Below are 23,277 nucleotides of genomic sequence, written 5' to 3' on the forward strand. Positions count from 1 at the left end.
GATGCATCATGTGCCTTGTTATTACACCGCTGAATGTATGTTTTATGCATCATGTGTTTTTCCTTCCCTACACCTCTGAATGTTTTTATGCATCATGTGTAATGTGTTCTTACCTATACCCCTAAATGTATTTTATTCTTAGGTGGTTGTTCTTTCTAGTACAGGTGATCCTAGTGAGGCCCTGGTTCCCTGCGTGACTTAGGGTTGCGTAGGTGTTTAGGGTTGCATAGTTACTGGATGTGATTTATAACTGTTTTTTTGTGCTATACTTATTCTACGTTCTAGAAGTGCTATTTCTACTAAGTGCTGATTCTGCCAGGCGCCCACGTGGCCCTGTCCTGTGTAAATAATCCCTTGTGAATATTGCCCGTGTCAGTTGGCACAATGTACATGTGTGATTCTATCTGATGTGTTTTGACAATACAGAAGTTATTTTTATATAACCTTGTGTGGAGTTTCTTTTGTGGTGTGCCTAGGATGTTGTTGCTGTTGTGTGCGTGCGCAAATGCTTTACATATTCCCTCCGGGATAAGCCTGTCTGCTCGTGCCAAGCTACCAAGGGGGTGAGCAGGGGTTATCTTGATGTGTGACTCCCTTGCCCTGACTAGAATGGTGGTTTCTGCCTAGCTTTGGCGTCAGCCTTAGCCAACCAGTAATAGCCACCCATAAAAGACAACGTCATGTTTAAAACAACACAAGAAAACACGTTATTAAGAACATATAGACAACAGGAGAAAGTAATGACCACTATTACAAACGAAATTATAATTTTTCACAACCCTAAGCAAAAAGCAAATCCTAAAATTATCTAGTAACATTTTTAGGCCTTCCTATGCATTTCAGTAATTTATTGTATGTTCAAGTGAAACAGTGGTGACCCTCATTAATGCTTTGAGGTGAAAAGGGGATACTCTTCCACAGAAAATTGACTTTATTCTGCGTTTACTAAACAGAATAGTACTTTAAAACAATGCTAGAAAAATAAGAATCAGTCTCCTAACACCCATTCCATGTAATCATACAGGGAGTCCGTCCAAGCCTCTCTGGCAGACTTCTATTGTCCATCAATTCTTCTTTTGTTGTTTTAATTCGCATGGGACTCTTCATTCAGGCCTTTCATGTCTCAATATCCGTTGGAGTGCCCTCCTGGCAAACACTCATAGCTCATTCAAAAGTCTCAATGTCTCAAGGCAGTGCACCAATATCTCTTTTCTGCGGCAGGCACTACAGGTAGTGTGCTCTCCATTGATCAAGGGCACAGATCATTTTATGCAAATCCGGGCCTACATTCTCAGGCTCCAACACTCATTACTCAGTGTCAGAGAACGCTCAGGCTGCTCTTTCATGGGCACCATAATGTAATGCCTTTTGCCAATCTTGGATCCTCCGTTGCACTGCACTTCCGTTGGAGCAAAGGAAAAAGGGGGGTGCGTGTGGCCAAAACTCAGGCCAAGGGGCTCAAGGGACTGCACACTGTCAGAGGTTACCAGCACCTGACAGGCACTCTTTTGCACTGAAACTCTGGTTCTGTGGCAAAACCAGCTCCTCCTTCTTTTCTGATGTTCAACGCCTTCTGATGAAACAAGCACAATACTCTGAAGATACCATTGATGGCACGCTGGCGATCGCTGTCTGGGTGCTGGGACTTTTCATCTGTTAGCTGTCACTAATGGGATTGTGGGTGAGTTCCGCAGGTTATTATGACTTAATCCCGCAGAACCTAGTGACGTAGGAGATGTGACACATTTGTTAGTTTCCTTCAATTAAGTACAAAAACAGTTCATTTAACAAAGGGACTGCAAACAGGTGGCCTGCAATCTTCAAAGGAGTGGCTATACGGCGTGGGAATTCTATCTGAATGGATGTCCTCACACATGGTGGCATTGTCTAATGGGGTAAACACATTTTTCTCTCAATGATTACGTATCGGTGTTCCTAAATTCCTTATCTAAAACATCTCAAAAGAGAGTATTGAGTCAGTTAACCAGTTCCTCACTACCCTGACAGTCAGACTGGGAAACATCAAAGTAGGCCTAAAGAAAATTCTTTAAAAAAAACAACAGTCTGGTCATACAAAAGGGAATTATACAAAATATGGGGGTCTCTGGTACATTACTGCAATCTGGAAGTGTGAACCTGAACAATACATCAATAATAATAAAAAAGCTGACTAGTGAAAGAAATATGGAAAAGAGAAATGGGACTAGGTCACAGCTAAAATCCCCAATAACTAGGCATGATGCGACGTCAGTGAAATCTGGTTTCCTTTATGGTACAAAGCCATACACTACTTAGGAAGCAGAACAAAACTGAGTAATGTAATATAAAAATTAGGTCACCATGTACAAGAGTCACAGATCTATAATTTTATCCTTACGTCCAATCAGGATACATCATTTTAGGGCTGCCTGTTCCTTTAAGGGAAGAGGAGGCAAGTAACACATTTTGATCCTGTATATCTCTTTTATTTTTCTTGAATACTATTTATAGCCAAAATTGACATACACTGGTGAAGTGTTGTCTGATTCGTGTTCACAAAAATGAAAATATCATATTTGTGAAATTTAGCAAATCAACCCAACTGTAGTGTAGCGATACACATCGTCATGTATATCTGTGGTAATATCCTTCTTTTCTTTCTTGTATTATCCTTGATGTCACCTTTGGAATATTCATATGTCACTTCTGGAATTGTCATATGTTTTAAGAATGTTACTTATGTAATGGAGAATGTTGTTGTGGACCTGTGTTCTAGATCAGAGAAGCGGTTGGAACTGATCTGATCTAGACGGTTTGGTTTGTGCTCCAGTGGGTCCTTGGATTTAACTTAAATAAATCCTACTTTAAACTTCTACTGCCTCTTCCGTTCTTTACAATGGCGACAAGGTTTATTTAATTATTTATGGACTCATTGTGTTGCTGAGCGTCTTTTACTTTCTTCGATTTAAAAGGAAAATAGGAGTAGAAACGGACCTACGGTGCGATCTTTTCTGGTGCTGTCTGGTGAGAGCTCTTGTTGCTACAAGGTAATGTCTTTTCCTTAAACAGTAGGGATTTCGAGTCGCTATCTTTGAAGCGTCTCTACGGCAGTTGGTCCGCTCGCGCTCCTGTGTGTTCCCAGTTTGATGACGTCTGTGATTGACAACGGACTCCTGGAACGCACTGCTCATTTGGAACGCAGCGCTTAGTAGCACGTAACGTCACAGCCATTTTGACTTCTGAAATGCATTGCTCATCTGAAACGCAGCGTAGCATGCAACGTCGCGGCCATTTTCGGAGTGATTTTCACTCGATCAGCTGTTCTGTCATCTCAGCATCGGCGATTGTCAAGCACTTTAACGGCGTTTTATTTACAACATTTTTCAAGCGGCTTCATCTTGTTTATTACCATTTTCATTGAGTTTTACTTGCGAATTCAGTGATTCGCTCACTTTTATTCATATATATTTCCTTGAGTATTTATTTTGGGAAGAAGAAATGTGGTAAGCTGGATATTTTCTTCAAACTAATAGAGTTTTAAGTTGTTTTAGGTGTGGCTCAAAAGCACATTTGGCGAACTGTCCAGATTGTCCTGCACTTAAAATTAAATGTACTAAATGTGGTAAAATTGGTCATTTTACATCTTCATGTAGGATTCAAAGAAAAGGTGGTAAGTCTAATCCCGCTGTTAGTAATGTTTCTTATGTTGAAGATGATTTGGAGAATTTAGTCATTACTATTTATTATAATTCCTTTGATAGTCATGTAAATAGTATTTCTCTTCCTTTCAAAGCTCCTTTAGGGATAGTTCATGTTGGTAAGATTGCCTTTGAAGCTATGGCTGACTCGGGTTCGCCGGTGACTAACTTATCAGATGTGTTCTTTTATGAAAAATGGAAAGGTGTCAAACTTGCTAAATCTGATATCAATCCTAAAGCTTTTGGTAATTTTGACATCAAAATGTTAGGTTTCTTTGAAGATTCGTTAAAATTTGAGACACGTGTCATTTTTACCAACATTTATGTTGCTATTGATGGAACAAATATTATTGGGTGGTATGATCTTGGAAAACTTGGCATTAATTTATGTCCAGGATCAGATCGTCCAATTCAGTTGAGAGAAATGCCTGTCAACAATGTTTTTTTGGAATATCCTCTGTCTTCCATTCTCAATAAGTATAAGAATGTTTTTGAAGATGTTGTGGGTGAGGTCAAAGGTTTTTCACACAGGATTAAACTTAAAAAAGGAGCTTTACCCATACTACATAAGGTTCGTATGGAACCTTTGGGTGTGAGGGACAAGCTCAAGTCACATTTGGATGGTCTCTGTTCTCAAGGTATCGTAGAACCTACTGATAGCTCAGAGTGGGTTTCGGCTATCATTATTGCCCTTAAGAAGGATCAAGAAATTAGACTGTGTGTAGATCTTCGATCTCTCAATAAGAACATTGTAGTGGAAACTTATCCTTTGGCTAGAATACAGGAAATGTTGGCTGCTGTCAATGGAGCGATTTGTTTTTCCTTTATTGACTTGAAGGCAGCGTACCATCAGGTTACTCTGGATCAGGATTCTAAAGAACTGACGGCGTTTATAACTCCATTTGGGTTATTTAGATTTTTGAGGCTGCCTTTTGGCCTGGCATCTGCTGCCAGTGTTTTCCAGAAATTAATTGAAAGTTTGTTTAGTGGAGTTAAAGGTGTCCAGTCTTTTCAAGACGACATTTTAATATTTGCTTAGTCTATTGATGAGCATAATGTCACCTTGGAAAAAGTTTTGAAGATCCTAAGCAGCAAGGGCATGGCGGTGAGCAAGGAAAAATGTAGATTCCGTGTTAAAGAAATTGACTATTTAGGTCATAACATTACTCAGGAAGGGATTTTTCCTAAAACAGATATCATTAGAAACCGTGAAAATGCCAGCAAGCCTCAGGACAAGGATGCTTTACGCTCTTTTCTTGGGTTGATTGAATACTACGCGAAGTTTGTAAAAGGATATGCTTTGGTGGTTGAACCTCTCAGACAACTGTTAAAGAAAGGTTCAAGATTTGTTTGGACTGATGTCCATGATTCAGCTTTTCAGGGTGTGATTAAGCTTTTTGCTAATGCTCCGGGTCTTAAAACTTTTGATCCTGAAGGGAAGTCTTTTGTAACTGTGGATGCAAGCACGGTTGGTTTGGGGGCTGTTTTCACGCAGATGGTCAATGGCAAGGAGAGAGGTATTTCGTTTATCTCAAGAGCGAGTAGAGGTGCAGAAGTTCATTATAGCATAATCGAGAAGGAGGCTTTAGCCTGTGTGTGGGCTGTGGAGAAATTGAAGAATTTTTTGTGGGGTAGGCCTTTTGTTTTGGTGACGGACCATAAGCCGTTGGTCTATATGATGGATGGCGTGAGGAGTGGTAGAGCATTCTCCAGGTTGGTTCGGTTAGTTGCGAGACTGCAGGAGTTTAACTTTGAGATTCAGCACATTCCTAGTGGAAAGAATTTTGCTGCAGACTGTTTATCTAGGTTACCTCCACTGGGTGATTCCTGTGATGAAGTCACTGATCAGCATGAGTGTGTTGTGGCTGCTTTGGATGCTGAGTCAAGCAATTGTAGCATTGATAAGAATGAGTGGAATGATCATGTTTCAAAAGACAATTTGTTAGCTACGGTCAAGTCTTATGTTGTTAATGGATGGCCCTCTGTTAAAAATTTTGAATCATCGTTGAGGAGTTTGGCACAAGTGGCGAACGAGTTATCTATTGAAAATGGAATTTTGTTGAGGAATGAGTTGTTTGTTCCACCAGGTAGTCTCAGAGAGAAGATTATCAAATTAGCACATTCAGGGCATCCTGGTGTTTCAGGTACAAAGAGGTTACTTAAGTGTCATTATTGGTGGCCTGGATTGGATACCTCTGTTGAGAAGTTTATCAACAACTGTGCGGTGTGTGTTAGATCTGACAAGCCGCTGGAAGGTGTCTACTGAACCTTTGTCAATTTTTTAAGCTCCTTCAGGTCCGTGGGAAAAGCTTTCTATCGACTTTTCAGGACCTTATGATGTTCTTGGCAGAGAAAATAGATTTTTTGATTCTTCTGGTTGATGATCTTTCCAAATGGTTACATTATTCTTTTGTAGAGCATCCTAGTACTGATGTGGTTATTAGTTTCCTGGACAATGTTTTCAGGATTGAAGGGACACCTATTTCCATTAGGTCTGACAATGGTGTCCAGTTTATTGCAAACAAAATGGAAATGTTTCTTAAAATGTTTGGTGTGTCTGCTAAGAGGGCTCCCCTTTATAGCCCACGTTCCAATGGTCAGGTTGAAAGGGCCAACAGACAGGCTAGATCTTTATTTTTGCCTCAAATAAGAAACAAGAGCAATTTGACAGAGAGTTTTGAGTCTTTTATCTCTAAAGCTAGAGATAACATCACTTCTGCACGGATGTCAGGAAAGTTCTATCATGATGATTTTCATCATTGTAAGAGCAAGGTTATAAATGTTGGTGATTGGGTTAGGATTGTTAGTCCCTCTCACACACCCAAAGGTATGTCCAAGTTCAGTAAGCCCTTTATGGTGGAACAAGTTTCTGATTCCACTGTTTTTCTCAAGGGCAGAGGCTGGTTGAGTAAAAGTTCTGTGGTTGTTCTCAAACCTGGCCAAGATTTTTTTTGATAAAAGGGAAGATGGTGAGGATGTCTGGTTTGATGATTCCTCTCCTAGTCCATTATCTAAGGAACATTTGGTTTCTTCTGGGGGTGGTCTTGGTTCTGCTCTTGGTTCAGAGTCTGATCTTATTTTGGGTCCTCCTGTTTCTGATGAGGATGCTGGTACTAGTTCATCTGTTCCAGATTCACATGTTTCTCTTAAGAGATGTGTTAAGTTGACTAAGAGATTTGATGATTATGTTCTGGATTTATTTTTCTTCATTTTGTTTTACTTTTCTTTTGTTTTGTTTTATTTTCTTTTATTTTGTTTTATCTATGGAAAAGATACATGTGGTAATATCCTTCTTTTCTTTCTTGTATTATCCTTGATGTCACCTTTGGAATTGTCATATGTCACTTCTGGAATTGTCATATGTTTTAAGAATGTTACTTATGTAATGGAGAATGTTGTTGTGGACCTGTGTTCTAGATCAGAGAAACGGTTGGAGCTGATCTGATCTAGACGCTTTGGTTTGTGCTCCTGTGGGTCCTTGGATTTAACTTAAATAAATCCTACTTTAAACTTCTACTGCCTCCTCCGCTCTTTATAATGGCGACGAGGTTTATTTAATTATTTATGGACCCACTGTGTTGCTGAGCGTCTTTTACTTTCTTCGATTTAAAAGGAAAATAGGAGAAGAAACGGACCTACGGTGAGATCTTTTCTGGTGCTGTCTGGGGAGAGCTCTTGATGCTACAAGGTTCTGTCTTTTCCTTATACATTAGGGATTTCGAGTCGCTATCTTTGAAGCGTCTCTACGGCAGTTGGTCCGCTCGCGCTCCTGTGTGTTCCCAGTTTGATGACGTCTGTGATTGACAACGGACTCCTAGAATGCAATGCTCACTTGGAACGCAGTGCTTAGTAGCACTTAACATCACAGCCGTTTTGACTTCTGAAACGCATTGCTCATCTGAATCGCAGCGCAGCACGCAACGTCGCGGCCATTTTCGGAGTGATTTTCACTCGATCAGCTGTTCTGTCATCTCAGCATCGGCGATTGTCACGCACTTTAACGGCATATATTTATAACGTTTTTCAAGCGGCTTCATCTTGTTTATTACCATTTTCATTGAGTTTTACTTGCGAATTCAGTGATTCGCTCACTTTTATTTATATATATTTTCTCGAGTATTCCTTTTGGGAAGAAGAAATGTGGTAAGCTGGATATTTTCTTCAAACTAATAGAGTTTTAAGTTGTTTTAGGTGTGGCTCAAAAGCACATTTGACAAAGTGTCCAGATTGTCCTGCACTTAAAAATAAATGTACTAAATGTGGTAAAATTGGCCATTTTACATCTTCATGTAGGATTCAAAGAAAAGGTGGTAAGTCTAATCCGGCTGTTAGTAATGTTTCTTATGTTGAAGATGATTTGGAGAATTTAGTCATTACTATTTATGATGATTCCTTTGATAGTCACGTAAATAGTATTTCTCTTCCTTTCAAAGCTCCTTTAGGGATAGTTCATGTTGGTAAGATTGCCTTTGAAGCTATGGCTGACTCTGGTTCGCCGGTGACTAACTTATCAGATGTGTTCTTTTATGAAAAATGGAAAGGTGTCAAACTTGCTAAATCTGATATCAATCCTAAAGCTTTTGGTAATTTTGACATCAAAATGTTAGGTTTCTTTGAAGATTCGTTAAAATTTGAGACACGTGTCATTTTTACCAAAATTTATGTTGCTATTGATGGAAAAAATATTGTTGGGTGGTATGATCTTGGTAAACTTGGCATTAATTTATGTCCAGGATCAGATCGTCCAATTCAGTTGAGAGAAATGCCTGTCAATAATGTTTTTTTGGAATATCCTCTGTCTTCCATTCTCAATAAGTATAAGAATGTTTTTGAAGATGTTGTGGGTGAGGTCAAAGGTTTTTCACGCAGGATTAAACTTAAAAAAGGAGCTTTACCCGTACAACATAAGGTTCGTATGGTACCTTTGGGAGTGAGGGACAAGCTCAAGTCACATTTGGATGGTCTCTGTTCTCAAGGTATCATAGAACCTACTGATAGCTCAGAATGGGTTTCGACTATCGTTATTGCCCTTAAGAAGTAAGAAATTAGACTGTGTGCAGATCTTCGATCTCTCAATAAGAACATTGTAGTGGAAACTTATCCTTTGCCTAGAATACAGGAAATGTTGGCTGCTGTCAATGGAGCGAATTTTTTTCCATTATTGACTTGAAGGCAGCGTACCATCGGGTTACTCTGGATCAGGATTCTAAAGAACTGACGGCGTTTATAACTCCGTTTGGGTTATTTAGATTTTTGAGGATGCCTTTTGGCCTGGCATCTGCTGCCAGGGATTTCCAGAAATTAATTGAAAGTTTGTTTAGTGGAGGTAAAGGTGTCCAGTCTTTTCAAGACGACATTTTAATCTTTGCTTAGTCTATTGATGAGCATAATGTCACTTTGGAAAAAGTTTTGAAGATCCTAAGCTGCAAGGGCATGACGGTGAGCAAGGAAAAATGTAGATTCCTTGTTAAAGAAATTGACTATTTAGGTCATAAAATTACTCAGGAAGGGATTTTTCCTAAAAAAAGATATCATTAGCAACCTTGAAAATGCCAGCAAGCCTCAGGACAAGGATTCTTTACGCTCTTTTCTTGGGTTGAGTGAATACTACGCGAAGTTTGTAAAAGGATATGCTTTGGGGGTTGAACCTCTCAGACAACTGTTAAAGAAAGGTTCAAGATTTGTTTGGACTGATGTCCATGATTCAGATTTTCAGGGTGTGATTAGGCTTATTGCTAATGCTCCGGGTCTTAAAACTTTTGATCCTGAAGGGAAGTCTTTTGTAACTGTGGGTGCTAGCACGGTTGGTTTGGGGGCTGTTTTCACGCAGATGGTCAATGGCAAGGAGAGAGTTATTTCGTTGATCTCAAGAGCGATTAGAGGTGCAGAAGTTCATTATAGCACAATCGAGAAGGAGGCTTTAGCCTGTGTGTGGACTGTGGAGAAAGTGAAGAATTTTTTGTGGGGTAGGCCTTTAGTTTTGGTGACGGACCATAAACCGTTGGTCTATATGATGGATGGCGTGAGGAGTGGTAGAGCATCCTCCAGGTTGGTTCGGTTAATTGCGAGACTGCAGGAGTTTAACTTTGAGATTCAGCACATTCCTGGTGGAAAGAATTTTGCTGCAGACTGTTTATCTAGGTTACCTCCACTGGGAGATTCCTGTGATGAAGTCACTGATCAGCATGAGTGTGTTGTGGATGCTTTGGATGCTGTTGAGTCAAGCAATTCTGGCATTGATGAGAATGAGTGGAATGATCATGTTTCAAAAGACAATTTGTTAGCTAAGGTCAATTCTTATGTTGTTAATGGATGGCCCTCTGTTAAAAATATTGAATCATCGTTGAGGAGTTTTGCACAAGTGGCGAACGAGTTATCTATTGAAAATGGAATTTTGTTGAGGAATGAGTTGTTTGTTCCACCAGGTAGTCTCAGAGAGAAGATTATCAAATTAGCACATTCAGGGCATCCTGGTGTTTCAGGTACATAGAGGTTACTTAAGTGTCATTATTGGTGGCCTGGATTGGATACCTCTGTTGAGAAGTTTATCAACAACTGTGTGGTGTGTGTTAGATCTGACAAGCACTGGATGGTGTCTACTGAACCTTTGTCAATTTTTTAAGCTCCTTCAGGTCCGTGGGAAAAGCTTTCTATCGACTTTTCAGGACCTTATGATGGTCTTGGCAGAGAAAATAGATTTTTGATTGTTCTGGTTGATGATTTTTCCAAATGGTTACATTATTCTTTTGTAGAGCATCCTAGTACTGATGTGGTTATTAGTTTCCTGGACAATGTTTTCAGGATTGAAGGGGCACCTATTTCCATTAGGTCTGGCAATGGTGTCCAGTTTATTGCAAACAAAATGGAAATGTTTCTTAAAAAGTTTGGTGTGTCTGCTAAGAGGGCTCCCCTTTATAGCCCACGTTCAAATGGTCAGGTTGAAAGGGCCAACAGATTTTTTAAGGAGGGGATCCAAGCTGCTTTGGAGAGTAATTTGGATGTTTTTGACTTTTTGAAAGACAAAATTTGGAGTTATCATCTGACTCCTAACTCTTGTACTGCGGTTTCTCCTTTTTGTCTTATGAGAGGCAGACAGGCTAGATCTTTATTTTTGCCTCAAATAAGAAACAAGAGCAATTTGACAGATAGTTTTGAGTCTTCTATCTCTAAAGCTAGAGATAACATCACTTCTGCAAGGATGTCAGGAAAGTTCTATCATGATGATTTTCATCACTGTAAGAGCAAGGTTATAAATGTTGGTGATTGGGTTAGGATTGTTAGTCCCTCTCACACACCCAAAGGTATGTCCAAGTTCAGTAAGCCCTTTATGGTGGAACAAGTTTCTGATTCCACTGTTTTTCTCAAGGGCAGAGGCTGGTTGAGTAAAAGTTCTGTGGTTGTTCTAAAACCTGGCCAATAATTTTTTTTTGATAAAAGGGAAGATGGCGAGGATGTCTGGTTTAATGATTCCTCTCCTAGTCCATTATCTAAGGAACATTTGGTTTCTTCTGGGGGTGGTCTTGGTTCTGCTCTTGGTTCAGAGTCTGATCCTATTTTAGGTCCTCCTGTTTCTGATGATGATGCTGGTACTAGTTCATCTGTTCCAGATTCACATGTTTCTCTTAAAAGATGTGTTAAGTTGCCTAAGAGATTTGATGATTATGTTCTGGATAAATTTTTCTATGTTTTGTTTTACTTTTCTTTTGTTTTGTTTTATTTTATGTTATTTTGTTTTATCTGTGGAAAAGATACATGTGGTAATATCCTTCTTTTCTTTCTTGTATTATCCTTGATGTCACCTTTGGAATTGTCATATGTCACTTCTGGAATTGTCATATGTTTTAAGAATGTTACTTATGTAATGGAGAATGTTGTTTTGGACCTGTGTTCTAGATCAGAGAAGCGGTTGGAGCTGATCTGATCTAGACGCTTTAGTTTGTGCTTCAGTGGGTCCTTGGAATTAACTTAAATAAATCCTACTTTAAACTTCTACTGCCTCCTCCGTTCTTTACAATATCCCTTCACAACACAGGTAAACTTGTAATAGTATCAAATGCAGCAACATAAAACAAAAACATGCATAACGCACATGTCAAGCCATCAGATATACTTGCTGCATATCAAGCACGAAAAGCATAGACAAAACAATAACATATGTAAATGAGCGGTGACGCACAATACCATGTCCCAAAACCCAATAATCGGGCCATTCGGGCCTTCTTAATTTGTCAGGTTTAAAATCCTTAACCCTCCTTTTGACAGTAGATCACCAGTTAGTGGATATCTGCTGTCAAATACAGCTTTCTAACATACAGGACCAGCAAGAACAATTCATGACAGGACCAAATACACAAACATAAAAAACACATGAACATTTCTTTCCAAAGGAGTTACGCAAAAAACACATCTCCTTTCAACCAACCAAACTCACGTGTCTTGACAGCTTTAAATCACCCAGAACACTCCATGAATGATCTGTTGGCAGAAGCAAAAAAAGACATACACAACACACAAAAGAGTAACATTTCTCATAACAAACAATATCAATTATAACTTTTAATCAGAAGACAAAACATGATACACATTAACAGACACAAAAATAAATTTCCATTACTTAACTGTTACCATCTTGTCAGTCAGCTTTCAACATCAAGCCACCTTAGTTTTGCCAGCAGAGCATTTAACATTATGTAGGGACTTTCAAAGAAATCTTTTTTTTTTATATTTCCCTTTGGAATTTACAGCCTGATTCATCAAGCTGAATTGCGCTCGCAAAGGGCCAGATTCTGAGAATCTGGCCCTGTGCGAGTGCGATTTTTGTATTTGGGATTCATCACCCCAAATGCAAAAATCGGTAATAGCGATTTCGCTATTTTGCAAGGAATTACATTTAAGGAATCTCTATTTGAGATTCCTTAAATGCAATTCATCATCCATTTTTAAATAGCGAATTCGCAATTTCGGCCCGCTATTTACCGCGAGGTCAAACCTTGTGGTAAATAGCGAAAACGTAGAAAAATGCTTTTAAAAGCATTTTTCTAAGTTGCATGTTGCACACACACATGTCCTTTGGACATGTGTGTGCGCAACACCTGTTTAAATTTGCATTTAAGGGGTGCTACCCCCCTGGCACCCTTCAAATCGCAATCTTTAGGCCCATAGGAATGAATGGGGAGTATTCCTTATTTGTAATTAGCAATTTGCTAATCGCAAATAAGGAATATGTAGGAATCGCATTTTTTTTTGCGATTCCTACATGAATCCCGTTTTGCGAGCCTGTAATAGCGATTCTTTATGAATCGCTATTATAGACTCGCAAAACGGGTCGTTGATGAATCAGGCTGTAAGTTCTTTAATTTTATTGATGTTCTTATGGAGAAACCAGAAACCCCACCTTTTAGAGGCCTGTTTAGCAAGGTCATTCTGCATTCCACAGAGACAAGGCTCTAATTTAAAAGGTCACATATGTCAACATGAGAGCCTCCTTCCATTGTTTACAGGAAAGATAGCATCTCAGCGTGACATCACAGAACCTTAATAACACACATACCAGTTTTTAGAACAAATGCTTGTTGCAGTGGTACTCATTTCATCTACCTTAATGGATCTCACTGGTCATTAAAACAGAAAACCCAAATGGGGACAACCTGCAAATTTGTATTATATCTACATGTATGCTTTTACTGAAGCCTAAAGCACTTTAAAACTATTAAAAATGGCAAGAATGCTCTTTTAAATGGTATATTTTGCCCAAATTCGACTTTGATATTAGTGGCACTTAAAAATAAATATCCTATAATTGTTTTACATATTAATCATCCTCAGAATGTTCTCTACAAATTGCAGAGATTGGACATTAGACATATCTCATGTAAATCCTTATAAAAATGAGTTTTGTACGCCTGCGCTAAGTGAAATTCCATATGCTAATGTTCTCATATGCAGTGTAACACAACTTAAATTAAATTATAATGCTAGGAGGTCACAGTATGAGCATTAAGCTTCATGAATAGTAAAAAACGAATTTTGTAGCACTTATTTTTAATAATTATTTTTCAAAATGTATTAATTATTTTTAATAAACCCAATCATTTTTGATAATTCCACATATAAAAGCGAGCTGCATCCCTTGCCTATCATTTTAGACGCATTCATTTATAAGCCTAAGCACAGAAGCCTAACTTAAAACATGACAAAATGTTTGTGCCACTTTAAAAGGACAATTTAATTAGCAACAGACCCAAGAATATGCTTACAGAAATGCTTAAAGGAGAGGAAACCCTCAATTGAAATACCCTCCTGTAATACAAAATAATGAACCTTAGTTTTGAAAACTTTTTAAAACAACATTCTGAAATGCAAAGATTCACCTGTGCAACTAAGGGCAAAGTCCTGGTTTAATAAATATTCCTGTTTATTTAACCTGTCTCTCAATGTTTTGTAACATAAGCAGGGTGGCTGTCTATTTAAAACTAAAACTAAAACATTTCAAGTTTCAAAATGCATTTGCAATACAGCAAGGTCCAATGTATTCAGATGTTGTGTTTGCCTGTTAATATCTAATACAATGTATATAAGGAAAATGCTATAAGTTTATTTTTCTACATAACACAACATTTTCGTTTTTTAAGCTTTTTTCATTCCCAGTGAATGTGAATTTAAATTTTGCTTAATAGACTGAAAACATCAAGAAAACCACGAACAGACATTGAGCTCATTTCAGACATAAACAGAAAGGGGTCAAAACACTCAGGACACACAATACAGCGCGCTTTAGCCATGTATTTTTGTGAATAGCGCCATCGCTATTCACTTACAGAAGTTGCACTAATGGGAAAACCACATAGACATTTAAACACACATTTGACCCACAAATCAATACTCAGGACAGAAACGAAGAACAACCCACAGACTGTACTTGAACCAAACCATTTGCAAATACTAGTTGTAAGTCATATTTACAAGAAACGCTTCTCAATAGTGTTCCAAAAGACTGCAAAAACAGCCCAACAGACTGATGTATGTCCAAGAAGCGAAAATACACTCACTCCACTAGCTCTGGCTAGCAGAGCACCAAACAAAATCGTTCTGCATATCTTCATTCATAAAACTGCGCAGAATAAAGGATCCTTGTTTTGTATTATGTCATATTTTAATTCCCTGGGGATACAAAATCACCAAGGAAGAAATATGTTTTTAAATCTAACCTATTTAGATATTCCCTTTAGGGGAAGCCGGCTAATTTACTTCACATCATACGATCTTACCTTCCAAAAAAGCAACACATTTTTCCATGTGAGCTTAAAAAAAAACAGGCATGCCAAAAATACTACGGAATACGCAAGTATTATAATCAAAGTAGTGCTTAAGGTACTTTTCGTACCTGCACCATTCTTAAGGACCAAATGGAGAAAATTCTCCTCATTACCTGTCTACACAAATTGCAATTCGCATATCCAAACCTATACAAACCAAAAGTTGGCCAACACAAATTCCAAAGTTCCAAAGCTACATTTCCAAATTTGCTAAGATCAGGCATCTTATAGCACACTAATCTAGCTTCAAACTTCAAGTGGTTATCTCTACCAATACACTCGCAAATATACGAGCCCCTCGGCTATGGTAATTGCAATAACCAAATCAAAAACCCAAAGAACAACCAAAGGACTGGGAGTGACCCACTTATACTTAACTCTTACTTTTACTAAACAAAAGGTTATCCAAATTCTAACTCTCAAGTTCTACATGACCTAACAGTCATTTTAGAATACTCACGCCAAAAAGGTTCTCAGTCAGGAGTGACATCATGTGGAGGATCAAAATCAGGAAGATCAGAAATATACTGGGCTGCAGAAACAAAGAATCTCCAGAATCCCTGTGCACGGAGTACCTTCTTAGTAGAATCCTGTTCTGTCTTCCTCAGTAGATTTCAGTCTCCTGACAAGATAACTCCCACAGAAAGTCACTTCTCTGATGAGCCCCGCGTTGGCTGCGCCATTTGAGGAAATTGAAAATCTTCATTCTCAGGGGTCCTACTAATATCAATAAAGAACTTGGCACAGAAGCTGAAATATGAAAATAAATTTTTATTAAATTTAATAAGTGAGGCCACGTCACACAGAAGCCGTAGCAAATGAATGAGGTAGTCTGAGGAATACAGAGAACAGAGGCCTTATATATGTTTTACAGTTACAAAACTCAGCATAAAAGAAAGGGGGCAGTCCTAGTTTTTGCAAGCATGCAAAAAACCCAACATTCCTTCTTACACAAGCTGGACAAACCCATAATAAAACACCACAACCCATATCGTAAACAGGTCATAAAAAGAAGGAACAGAAACAGATGAGAGGTAGGATAAGGGGTGTGTATGTGCATACCAAACCTTACAATCTCCTGTGCTTTGATCCTTAATCTTGATCAGCTACTGGGCAAGAAACTAGTCTAACAAGGTCAGCTTCAGGCAACAGGGTCAGTTCACTCAGGTCATCCAAAAGTCAGCTAAAGTCATCGGCCTATGTGAGGGCAACCACAAAATGGCTGCCATGCACAAAATGGAACCCAAGGGTTCAGAACAAAATCTTCAAATACACAGTGAATCCATCGGTTTAACATGACGAAAACACTCATACTTGCTGAGCTCACTGTTTACGGTTCGCTGTTACCAAATTCGTAACAGAACCACGACCTTTACGACCCAGGTTCAGAATTCACGGAACTTCAGCTATCACCAATAGGCATACGTATGACATTGGCCATGTTCACAAGACTACTGGCATGGCACATGTCCTTGGGATGCTCTCATAAACCAGACCTAGCACACCGGGGCCACCAACTCACGCACTCACACGCTATTACTTGGATTGTGCTGCATCTCCCTTTTTCTTTCTTCCCTTAAATGATCTGCAGGACACCCAGCGCTGTGCCTTAGAAATATGCCTTAGTATTGTGAGACAAGGTAGTGCTGGCAGGTGGTTTCACACTGGAAAAAAGGGCAGAAGCCACCTCCCCACACCTTCCCCTTGAGCATTCCTTCTTCTACGTGTACCGTGGGGAATGTTTTTGTTCAATGCCAGTTGTATTGGCGTATAACTGACAATCATGATATTGTTGTTCATGTAATCATTTCTATAGCAGGTGTATACTCGTGGCCAGAGGGTTGGGGCACAGACAGTCCACAATTGCCAATCTGTTATGTGGGAAGTTAGTACTGGTATAGGAAACCAAGTAGTACTTTCTACTCCATAATAGGAAAAATCCAAATAAACTTAAAACATAAAGGTGGTTCCACACATAACAATGCAATCAACTGAATATAAAGTAGAGGCAGTCCTAATGTGCACACAGAAGAATTTCCGGTTCCACAATGTATCTTTTCCAAGAAGAGTTCTTTATTGTGTTTTTTTACAAAGATAAAATCCAGTAGCTGACGCGTTTCACCTAAAAGGGACTTCTTCAGGGCTCCACAGTATGAAAGCGTCATATCCAATTCCAGGTTTCTTTAAAAATGATTTATATCCCGTAGACACACAATTAATATGGTATGTTTCTGTCTTTGACTCTTTGAAGCAGACGCATCGACGAACTGTCAACTTTTCGGTTATCAATCCACAAGAAGACAGAAACAGACAATATTAATTGGTTGTCTATGGGATAGAAATCATTTTTAAAGAAACCTGGAATTGGATAAGACGCTTTCAAATTGTGGAGCCCTGAAGAAGTCCCATTTATGTGGTAGGGTATGCTTGAATTCATTAAAACCCCATAAAGAATTGAAATACTAAAAAAACAAAAGCAATAGAGTAATGAAACACTGGTGGTATTCTCTGTGTATGAATCATGGCATTCTAATGTTTACAAAGCTCAGAACACCCCTGGAATTGAAAAAGGACATAAACACAATGTGATATGGAATTGGTAACCTGGTAGAACTAGGTGAGCAAATGATTAAATGATCACAATCCACAATGAGAGCAACATAGGATACCATAATAAAGAAATCTTGCACTCACCATCCACAAGGTTACTTTATTGTAAGTAACATTTAAGTTTTGTGTTCCTGGACATTTGCATCAACATCTTGTTGCTTTTGCTATGCATTTCCATGGCAATCTATACATGATGGTTCCAGGAAAAAAGGACCAGGCTCCAAAATTGAAAAATGTGCTCGATGCAGAAAGCTTGATGCTCTGGAAATAGCAATTTCATGCCTCGAGATACCACCATAAAACAGACTCACAACTTGATAATACCTTTAAAACAAACAAATAAATAATGAATACCACTTTATGTACAGACCAAACTGACCCTATTTTTGTTGAAGATCAATTCACCCTACCAAACGCCTCAGGACCTCACAAGGACCCATGCCCATGTCAATGAAAAAATAGCAAGAGAGCCTGAGATATCATTTTTCCTAAACCCATTACTAAAGAAAACGATTACAAAGATTGAAAACGTTTGTGTTTCGCAGTTTGTGCCTAAGGGTCAGTGAGGACCCTGTCGCAGTTTCTGATTCACAGCTGCCCAGCAAATAGTGGGCAGCTGCACCGTTTAGGCCCTGACATTGAGACACAGGGCGTTCTAGCCCCAACAAGGCCAGTTGGCCTAGGGACTGCCACAAGTGGTGGCTTATGTAAGTTTTGCACAATTGTGTGGTTTTAGTACACCTCTGAATGTGTTCTTATGCATTATGTGTTTTTGCGCTATTGAGTTATGTTCTGGCACCTATGAATGTTTTTATGCATCATGTGTCTCCCTTGATTTTACACCTCTGAATGTGTTGGTTTATGCATCATGTGTTTTTCCTTCCCTGCACCTCTGAATGTGGTTTTGATGCATCATGTGCCTTGTTATTACACCGCTGAATGTATGTTTTATGCATCATGTGTTTTTCCTTCCCTACACCTCTGAATGTTTTTATGCATCATGTGTAATGTGTTCTTACCTATACCCCTAAATGTATTTTATTCTTAGGTGGTTGTTCTTTCTAGTACAGGTGATCCTAGTGAGGCCCTGGTTCCCTGCGTGACTTAGGGTTGCGTAGGTGTTTAGGGTTGCATAGTTACTGGATGTGATTTATAACTGTTTTTTTGTGCTATACTTATTCTACGTTCTAGAAGTGCTATTTCTACTAAGTGCTGATTCTGCCAGGCGCCCACGTGGCCCTGTCCTGTGTAAATAATCCCTTGTGAATATTGCCCGTGTCAGTTGGCACAATGTACATGTGTGATTCTATCTGATGTGTTTTGACAATACAGAAGTTATTTTTATATAACCTTGTGTGGAGTTTCTTTTGTGGTGTGCCTAGGATGTTGTTGCTGTTGTGTGCGTGCGCAAATGCTTTACATATTCCCTCCGGGATAAGCCTGTCTGCTCGTGCCAAGCTACCAAGGGGGTGAGCAGGGGTTATCTTGATGTGTGACTCCCTTGCCCTGACTAGAATGGTGGTTTCTGCCTAGCTTTGGCGTCAGCCTTAGCCAACCAGTAATAGCCACCCATAAAAGACAACGTCATGTTTAAAACAACACAAGAAAACACGTTATTAAGAACATATAGACAACAGGAGAAAGTAATGACCACTATTACAAACGAAATTATAATTTTTCACAACCCTAAGCAAAAAGCAAATCCTAAAATTATCTAGTAACATTTTTAGGCCTTCCTATGCATTTCAGTAATTTATTGTATGTTCAAGTGAAACAGTGGTGACCCTCATTAATGCTTTGAGGTGAAAAGGGGATACTCTTCCACAGAAAATTGACTTTATTCTGCGTTTACTAAACAGAATAGTACTTTAAAACAATGCTAGAAAAATAAGAATCAGTCTCCTAACACCCATTCCATGTAATCATACAGGGAGTCCGTCCAAGCCTCTCTGGCAGACTTCTATTGTCCATCAATTCTTCTTTTGTTGTTTTAATTCGCATGGGACTCTTCATTCAGGCCTTTCATGTCTCAATATCCGTTGGAGTGCCCTCCTGGCAAACACTCATAGCTCATTCAAAAGTCTCAATGTCTCAAGGCAGTGCACCAATATCTCTTTTCTGCGGCAGGCACTACAGGTAGTGTGCTCTCCATTGATCAAGGGCACAGATCATTTTATGCAGATCCGGGCCTACATTCTCAGGCTCCAACACTCATTACTCAGTGTCAGAGAACGCTCAGGCTGCTCTTTCATGGGCACCATAATGTAATGCCTTTTGCCAATCTTGGATCCTCCGTTGCACTGCAATTCCGTTGGAGCAAAGGAAAAAGGGGGGTGCGTGTGGCCAAAACTCAGGCCAAGGGGCTCAAGGGACTGCACACTGTCAGAGGTTACCAGCACCTGACAGGCACTCTTTTGCACTGAAACTCTGGTTCTGTGGCAAAACCAGCTCCTCCTTCTTTTCTGATGTTCAACGCCTTCTGATGAAACAAGCACAATACTCTGAAGATACCATTGATGGCACGCTGGCGATCGCTGTCTGGGTGCTGGGACTTTTCATCTGTTAGCTGTCACTAATGGGATTGTGGGTGAGTTCCGCAGGTTATTATGACTTAATCCCGCAGAACCTAGTGACGTAGGAGATGTGACACATTTGTTAGTTTCCTTCAATTAAGTACAAAAACAGTTCATTTAACAAAGGGACTGCAAACAGGTGGCCTGCAATCTTCAAAGGAGTGGCTATACGGCGTGGGAATTCTATCTGAATGGATGTCCTCACACATGGTGGCATTGTCTAATGGGGTAAACACATTTTTCTCTCAATGATTACGTATCGGTGTTCCTAAATTCCTTATCTAAAACATCTCAAAAGAGAGTATTGAGTCAGTTAACCAGTTCCTCACTACCCTGACAGTCAGACTGGGAAACATCAAAGTAGGCCTAAAGAAAATTCTTTAAAAAAAACAACAGTCTGGTCATACAAAAGGGAATTATACAAAATATGGGGGTCTCTGGTACATTACTGCAATCTGGAAGTGTGAACCTGAACAATACATCAATAATAATAAAAAAGCTGACTAGTGAAAGAAATATGGAAAAGAGAAATGGGACTAGGTCACAGCTAAAATCCCCAATAACTAGGCATGATGCGACGTCAGTGAAATCTGGTTTCCTTTATGGTACAAAGCCATACACTACTTAGGAAGCAGAACAAAACTGAGTAATGTAATATAAAAATTAGGTCACCATGTACAAGAGTCACAGATCTATAATTTTATCCTTACGTCCAATCAGGATACATCATTTTAGGGCTGCCTGTTCCTTTAAGGGAAGAGGAGGCAAGTAACACATTTTGATCCTGTATATCTCTTTTATTTTTCTTGAATACTATTTATAGCCAAAATTGACATACACTGGTGAAGTGTTGTCTGATTCGTGTTCACAAAAATGAAAATATCATATTTGTGAAATTTAGCAAATCAACCCAACTGTAGTGTAGCGATACACATCGTCATGTATATCTGTGGTAATATCCTTCTTTTCTTTCTTGTATTATCCTTGATGTCACCTTTGGAATTGTCATATGTCACTTCTGGAATTGTCATATGTTTTAAGAATGTTACTTATGTAATGGAGAATGTTGTTGTGGACCTGTGTTCTAGATCAGAGAAGCGGTTGGAACTGATCTGATCTAGACGGTTTGGTTTGTGCTCCAGTGGGTCCTTGGATTTAACTTAAATAAATCCTACTTTAAACTTCTACTGCCTCTTCCGTTCTTTACAATGGCGACAAGGTTTATTTAATTATTTATGGACTCATTGTGTTGCTGAGCGTCTTTTACTTTCTTCGATTTAAAAGGAAAATAGGAGTAGAAACGGACCTACGGTGCGATCTTTTCTGGTGCTGTCTGGTGAGAGCTCTTGTTGCTACAAGGTAATGTCTTTTCCTTAAACAGTAGGGATTTCGAGTCGCTATCTTTGAAGCGTCTCTACGGCAGTTGGTCCGCTCGCGCTCCTGTGTGTTCCCAGTTTGATGACGTCTGTGATTGACAACGGACTCCTGGAACGCACTGCTCATTTGGAACGCAGCGCTTAGTAGCACGTAACGTCACAGCCATTTTGACTTCTGAAATGCATTGCTCATCTGAAACGCAGCGTAGCATGCAACGTCGCGGCCATTTTCGGAGTGATTTTCACTCGATCAGCTGTTCTGTCATCTCAGCATCGGCGATTGTCAAGCACTTTAACGGCGTTTTATTTACAACATTTTTCAAGCGGCTTCATCTTGTTTATTACCATTTTCATTGAGTTTTACTTGCGAATTCAGTGATTCGCTCACTTTTATTCATATATATTTCCTTGAGTATTTATTTTGGGAAGAAGAAATGTGGTAAGCTGGATATTTTCTTCAAACTAATAGAGTTTTAAGTTGTTTTAGGTGTGGCTCAAAAGCACATTTGGCGAACTGTCCAGATTGTCCTGCACTTAAAATTAAATGTACTAAATGTGGTAAAATTGGTCATTTTACATCTTCATGTAGGATTCAAAGAAAAGGTGGTAAGTCTAATCCCGCTGTTAGTAATGTTTCTTATGTTGAAGATGATTTGGAGAATTTAGTCATTACTATTTATTATAATTCCTTTGATAGTCATGTAAATAGTATTTCTCTTCCTTTCAAAGCTCCTTTAGGGATAGTTCATGTTGGTAAGATTGCCTTTGAAGCTATGGCTGACTCGGGTTCGCCGGTGACTAACTTATCAGATGTGTTCTTTTATGAAAAATGGAAAGGTGTCAAACTTGCTAAATCTGATATCAATCCTAAAGCTTTTGGTAATTTTGACATCAAAATGTTAGGTTTCTTTGAAGATTCGTTAAAATTTGAGACACGTGTCATTTTTACCAACATTTATGTTGCTATTGATGGAACAAATATTATTGGGTGGTATGATCTTGGAAAACTTGGCATTAATTTATGTCCAGGATCAGATCGTCCAATTCAGTTGAGAGAAATGCCTGTCAACAATGTTTTTTTGGAATATCCTCTGTCTTCCATTCTCAATAAGTATAAGAATGTTTTTGAAGATGTTGTGGGTGAGGTCAAAGGTTTTTCACACAGGATTAAACTTAAAAAAGGAGCTTTACCCATACTACATAAGGTTCGTATGGAACCTTTGGGTGTGAGGGACAAGCTCAAGTCACATTTGGATGGTCTCTGTTCTCAAGGTATCGTAGAACCTACTGATAGCTCAGAGTGGGTTTCGGCTATCATTATTGCCCTTAAGAAGGATCAAGAAATTAGACTGTGTGTAGATCTTCGATCTCTCAATAAGAACATTGTAGTGGAAACTTATCCTTTGGCTAGAATACAGGAAATGTTGGCTGCTGTCAATGGAGCGATTTGTTTTTCCTTTATTGACTTGAAGGCAGCGTACCATCAGGTTACTCTGGATCAGGATTCTAAAGAACTGACGGCGTTTATAACTCCGTTTGGGTTATTTAGATTTTTGAGGCTGCCTTTTGGCCTGGCATCTGCTGCCAGTGTTTTCCAGAAATTAATTGAAAGTTTGTTTAGTGGAGTTAAAGGTGTCCAGTCTTTTCAAGACGACATTTTAATATTTGCTTAGTCTATTGATGAGCATAATGTCACCTTGGAAAAAGTTTTGAAGATCCTAAGCAG

The sequence above is a fragment of the Lissotriton vulgaris genome, chromosome 1_1 (assembly GCF_964263255.1).
Source record: "Lissotriton vulgaris chromosome 1_1, aLisVul1.2, whole genome shotgun sequence".
NCBI lineage: Eukaryota > Metazoa > Chordata > Amphibia > Caudata > Salamandridae > Lissotriton > Lissotriton vulgaris.